The 6,576-nt window shown below is 36.1% G+C and overlaps 1 long non-coding RNA gene across 4 annotated transcripts in view; it reads left to right on the top strand.

Annotated features, from left to right (window-relative positions):
• The first annotated feature begins 909 nt into the window (after nucleotides 1-909).
• LOC140915997 (uncharacterized) overlaps nucleotides 910-6,576 on the top strand; it is an 89,055-nt gene continuing 83,388 nt past the window's right edge. The window contains exon 1 of one of the 4 annotated variants that reach the window (XR_012160343.1): nucleotides 910-1,320. This is a non-coding gene — a long non-coding RNA (uncharacterized lncRNA). The remainder of the gene's footprint in view (nucleotides 1,321-6,576) is intronic. The other 3 variants (XR_012160342.1, XR_012160341.1, XR_012160344.1) reach the window with 3 other exon arrangements.

Here is a 6,576-nt window from a genome sequence, read left to right as displayed (position 1 = left end):
GGCCTTTGCACTCAAGAATACTCTCCCATAGAATTGACAGAAGTGCCATTGTTTAGGATATTTAGAACTAGACTGGATGAAAGCCCTTGAAATGTAGAGGAGGGAACAATCTTGAACTGACAGGAGGATGGGCTAGGTAACTCTGACAGATTTCTCCTATATCTAATTTCTGTGACTGTGTGTGTGCATGCTGGATTTCAGAAAGGTCTTTTTAATAAGGGTTAATTGGAGTAGTATGTCACACATGACTGACTACTGTTTCAAATTACCGCTGATGCCTGCATAACTAAATCAGGCAAATGGGCAGAACATTTAAATAGAGAAAAGTTGATCTTCTTCCCCTCCTGTTTAATTCTAATACTTTCTTCATTATTCTTGCAATTGCTACACCTTGGCAAGAATGAAGTTTATGAAATTTCAGTGCTTACTGAATGTAATAACGTTAACATAATAATAGTTCTGTGCAATTGGATAGCTTTGTAAAAGTTATGCTCTAGTTTAATCACAAGTTTATTGTGCAAAATATAGGAATCACTGGATGAATTACGCAGGCTATCAGACTAGATGATCATAGCCATCCCTTTCTGGTCTTAAAATCTGTGAATCTATGAAAAGTGTTAATAAATAATCTGTTTAGTTAGGACACTGTAATGAATCGAATAAAATCACCATACTGAACTCTGCAATATTAAACCTTAATCTAAAACCAAAAATCCTTGCTTAACCCCAAATAAGAACTTTTAGTTTAATCTCCAAAGTTAATTGCAAGTATTTCTGACATAAAAAGCTCAAGCAAGACTGCAGAAGGATATACACACACACACACACACACACACACGCGCAAAAAGCTCAGCCTCCAATCCCCACCCACCAGTCTCAGTCAAAGGATGACTTCAGTCCCTTTCTTAACTAATCCTGTCACTGTAAAATCCTACACTCATTCTTCCACGCACAGAGGGAAAAGGGACTCACTAGGAAGACCTAGTCTTTCAGTTCTAACTATTAACCAATAGTGGAAAAACAAGGATGCCTAAGTTATGCCTTCAGAGCCAATAGGGTGGATTTGTGTGTCCCACATGACAGCATTTCCCCTGTCTTTCACATGAGCAGTATTTAGTTGAATTCAGAATTGCAGATAGTACAGCTTGCACAGCAGCAATGGGATGTCTGAGCACAAGTGACTGACTTCCGAGTGACTTTATAAAACACTTTTGTACTTTCCTTCTGCATTAAATTGGGATCTGCATCCTTGACATTCACCCACCACACACATCTCTACTGAAGGAAACAGTGACTAGCACAGCTTAGCAGTATGAAACTGTGAGTATCGGTTTTTATTTTCCCCCTTAAAGTGTGCAGTGTAATGCTGTTTACATGTTGCATGCACCATATCTTTAAAATATGCTCTTTATTATTTTTCCCTGGCTATGGAGTTTGAAAATTATCTAAAACAATTGGGAATCTTTCAGGAATATTTCCTGTATGCTTCAGTAAAAAAAGAAGAGGGGAAAATCAGTTATCCCTAAGGGCAGTGTCTGCATAAGAGCTGCATGCCACACTGCTTCCTAACATAGCCAGTGTGCTGCTTTGTTCATAAAGAAAAAGGAAGGCAAAAAAGCCCCACGCATGTATGTTGTTCAGTTTTATTTGCACTCTGTGTTTACTCAGGCCTGATCTGTCCCTAATGGGGAAAAAATAAAGGCAAACTTTGCTGTCTCTGCTGGCAAGGACAGTCCAGACTTTCCAAACATCTGACAGTTATTATAATTAGCCCTGAAAGGCAGCAAAGACACTATGGGGCAAATAGCTCTTATGTTTTGAACAATGAAATCAAGCAAAGTTCCCATCCCACCTCTTTCAATGTTTGGGAGGGGGAAACGGACAGGGAGGGGGAAGAGAAAGGTTTATAGTTGCATTAAAAAAAAGGCAGGTAATAAATATTCAATCTGGAATCGTTCAGTGTGAGGAGGGGCTTGGACAGGCTGCTTTAAACATTTCTGAATCCTGCCTTCTATTTAGAAAGAATTCACTCAGATTCCTGATGGGTTGGGAAGGGGTATGAGACTCTTCACAGCATAATGTCAGAAGGCGGGGGTGGGGGGAGAAATAATAAGCCATTCATAATGAGATGCATTTTGATAGCTTACCAAGATCTTTGCTCGCCAGGAGATCTCGGTAGATCTAAGTTGCTTTCTGTGTAAGATTTACTTACACGAGTTCTCAAACAGAAGCAACAGACAAAGCAGAGGTAGTTCTCCCCCGCATTCCCTAGAAACAAAATTGAACTCCAATAGATAATAGCACACTGATTTATCCTTTTGTATTTAAATTAAGAAATCCTTGAATAGTCCAAATCTTCTTTTAAAAAGTTACATTCTGAAAGTATTTTCACTGGACTAACAGAAAAGAAAAAAAGAGAAAAAAAGACAATGGAAACCTGATTCAGACCCAGTTAGTCTGGCTCTGTAAGAAAACATGGAGATGAAAACAGTTTGAGTGAAAGATTTTCATACTTATTCTTAAAAAAAAAAAAAAGAAAAAAAAAAGAAAGAAATTAATTCCAATAAGGAAAAATTGTTTAAAGGCTCAGCCACTACTAAGTATGGCTTAAATAAATCTTCCTGGGCAGATGTTCACGTGCTCCCATTGTGGAGAAAGGAACCCAAAGAATTTATTGTTTAAAAGGAGAACTTGACATGAATTTTCATATAATCTTTTTTAAGTACACCATTTTTTTTCTTTGTCTGCTCTCCTGTTATCTACACCTCCCCCAACTGCCGCTCACTGTGAGCTGAGACACCTGAAGGCTAGACATAATGATCAACAGAGCGCTATGCTAGCCTCTCTGGATTCCAGCCAGATTTTTTCCCCTCTACAATCAAGGAGCCTGCACGCAATGCATGGCAAGCCTATTTCTCTGTTACGTGTAGACTAGGCACAGAAGTCTTACCCATACTGCAGAAACACTGAAGACAAAAATATCCCTTTTTTGTCTTACTCTGGGCAAATTCAGTTTTAAGTCTTGTATTATTTTAAATAATATATGAAAAAATGCATTTATAAATAGGTGTATGCATATATATATATATATATATATATGCGCACACACCAACAATTCTATAGCATGATGTACTATATCTCTATGCCTGCACTGTACATCCAGTATCTTGATTTTTATAAACAGTATACTCCTGTATATGACGTATCTGTATTGCATACAGTATGTTGTTCAGATAGATCACATACACTTATGTAGAAACACTGTATGCATATACAGGATACTATGTATGTATATATGATATACTAGTAATTCAGGGACCTATTTTTGAAAATTTGAATCTTTAGAAAGAGATTAGGTTTTAGAGATTAACAATTCTCTCAGATTATTCTGAGCCCCTTCAAACCTAGTGGTATTCAAATACCAATGGGTAAACCATGTCCAAATTGAGGGGGGTTAGTTGAGGTAGTCAGTCTGACTATGGGAATCTGGCCTTCCAATTGTCAGGCAGTTACTGCACTCCCTGGAGAAACACCGATTGGCTGTGTCTCATTACTTCCAGAAAGTTTGTCTTTTGAACACAGTACTCCCAAAAATAGCTACACACATTATTTTGGTGTGGTCAGGGGTGGGGTTAGCACAGACAGGAAAGGAAGATTATTTTATTTCTTGAACCATTTTCCATTTAATTTTTAAATGTATACACTAGAAATTTTATTCTTTGAAATTCATGCATTTCATTGTCACTGGATACACGGTATAGTGATCTGGAAAAGGAAGGTTTTTTTTAAATCAAATTACTCTGAGTAACACTTTAACACACTTACATACAGTACATACTTTTTTTTTTTAAACGCATCACCTGACAAGGTTTAAGAAAGTATGGTTTATTCAAAATATCAGCTGGCTTTTAGGAAAAAGATAAATGACTTTAGGTGATTTTCTTTTATTGTTGTTATCATTGTCATCACACTCACACTCTCTTCCCCCCTCCCCCAGCAAATAGTATACTAGATTTAGACTTGAAAACAGGACCCAAATATGGGTATCCCATATGTTGATTATTTTGGGTGAGCTGAACAGTTTATAAAACTTTCTAGTAAGTTGCTTAAAGAGGAAAAAAGAGAGAAAATAAGATTAAGTTGTACCTAATGACAACAGCATCCAGGTTTAATAGGGCTACAGGTTTCTAGAGCGTAATTCAAAGAAATGAAGACAGAGAACTTGATTGCTGTATTCAAACTATATAAATCCAAATTCTAATACAAATAATTAAACACTTTCCTGAAAGAATAATTTAATATATTTTATTTGAAAAGGTATAACATATCAGTAGCTACACTGATGGATATATCTGTGAAAAATATATACATATAACATGCATTCCCCACAATTTCATTATTTGCTAATCTTTTTTTTCCTTTTTCTGGTATTATCCTTGAAAATAAAACCGTACATTGATATTTCACCTGTATAATTCAGAATCATTTTGTTAGCTATAGACTAAAGTGCTGATGTGTATTTTCTAAAGGTAATAATTATAATTAGTGGGTTTTTTCCATTTCCTATGGTCTAAAATGCTACAAAAGAATCAATTCTCCTACCAAACGTAAAATAGGGATTACACATGAGCTTTAAACTGGAGTGGATTTTTTCCAGCTAACAAATGAATATTGATGTACAGAATGTGCTTAACTGGAGTAGTTCATTTTTGAATCACAAGAACTATAAGCCAAAATGTTCATTTCTGGGTATTTACAGTTAGGCCTGATGTACATATTTAAGTGCCTGAACAAAAGTGACTCCATTTTCATAAACACTCAGCAAACTCTGCCAAAATCAGTGTAAACTGCAGATTCACAGCATCTTTGAAAATAAAGCCAATTATATTGAAGCACCTAAATATGAATTTGGTTACAAAATTAGTCTCCCAGAGAGTCTAAATTTGAAAATTTTGGCTTCTGTTTCTTGCTAACTCACTTTTTCTTTAAACTTGTAAATAGCTGCTGATGCTGAAACAAAGCATTCATGAAAATTCACACATATTTATGACTCTAGTCCATGCAAAATGAGGAGTTTGATATCTGTTCCATGTGGTCTGCTAGCCGGTGCACTGCGATTGGTTGTATAAACACTACAGCACAACGCATAGAAACTTCCAGTTCTAATGACTTTAAAAAAAGTATTGCCTTTGAGTGCCTCCTTTAAGTATAAATACAAACATCAAGCATGAGTAGAAACTACTTGGGATCACACAAGCCTTTCAAAAAATGGGTTGCTCTGTTGGTACCTTTATGTAGCAAAAGTAGGCTGGGAGTGACTGAAACCTTGCCTGCCAGAAATGCAGTCCAGCTCAGTAAGGCAGTGGGGTCAAATGAGCTCATGCATCACAGATAGGAAATGAACTGTGCATTGCATATTTATAGATAAAACCATTTAGGGTATTTTAATATAAACAGATTTCCGTTTGATTTTTTGGCAAACTGTTGCAAAGATCAAGACTACAACGGAGTTTAAATGACTTTCGGCATGGTATAGTGAGACCAGATGGCCACGTGTTCTTTTCTTATTTAGATGAGAATTTTCCTTTCAATAACATCTTTCTTCCTGACCTGCTTTAAAATTCCAGCAAATGAAATCAGCACAGAATTTTCAATTCTAATTGACCATGTGCAGAGGAAGGGCCAGTACAGAAATCAGTAGAGCCATTGTGAGGCACGCTGCATCAGTCTCCCCTTTGTCTTGTATCCTTTCTAGCCAGAGCTGAAATAATTAAGAATATTTAATTTATATTAGTTATACAAAACTGCAAGGCTAGAAGTGTTCAGGCAAAATCACTGCAAGTTCCTCTTTCTATTGGAAGGACAAGAAAAAAGTTCTGTGTCACTCTCCAGGCAAACAGATCCTCTCCATTTATTCTTTGTCCAATATATAAAAACCTAAACAAATGCTCATTACCGTTAAGGGAAGGAACAAGTGAATTATAGAATGATGGATTTCTTTCCATTGTCTCTTGAAGTTGGAAGATGCAAGTGAGGTGGGACTTTTCAAATAAAAACAAATCTCAAATATTTTAAAATATTACCAGCAAAATGTAATTTCAAACTACTTACGTTTTTATAACTGCAGACACCAACATAACATCTAAAACATGTAATCATTAGCAGCTTGTGTACATGTGTGTTATATATACTCCCTTAAACTGAATTATAGATTGCAATGGAAACTGTGTCAAAATTATATCTTCTGTAGCTGGTGTGTGTGAGAACGTGTACGTACGTATACGCGCGTGCACACACACTATAGATCAAATTGACATGGATTGCACCACAAGGTCTACCACCATTTACAATTTTGTTTGGGTTTAGTAAGAAATTTACTATGGGTGTACATTTATTGAGATTTAACAATGATTGTATTTAAGAAATACATAACAGATCAGAAATCTACAAATTGCCTGAATCTGCAGACAAGCTAAGCGGATAGGATGGACAATTTAGAAGGGGAAGAAAAATTGCCTGACTGAATCCAATACTGGACCCTATACAACAGTTAAAGAAATATCAAAGATGGTAATA

Source organism: Lepidochelys kempii, chromosome 8, assembly GCF_965140265.1.
Source record: "Lepidochelys kempii isolate rLepKem1 chromosome 8, rLepKem1.hap2, whole genome shotgun sequence".
Lineage (NCBI taxonomy): Eukaryota > Metazoa > Chordata > Testudines > Cheloniidae > Lepidochelys > Lepidochelys kempii.
Note: the sequence above shows the minus strand (reverse complement) of the source record. Positions and strands in the feature narration are given on the sequence as shown.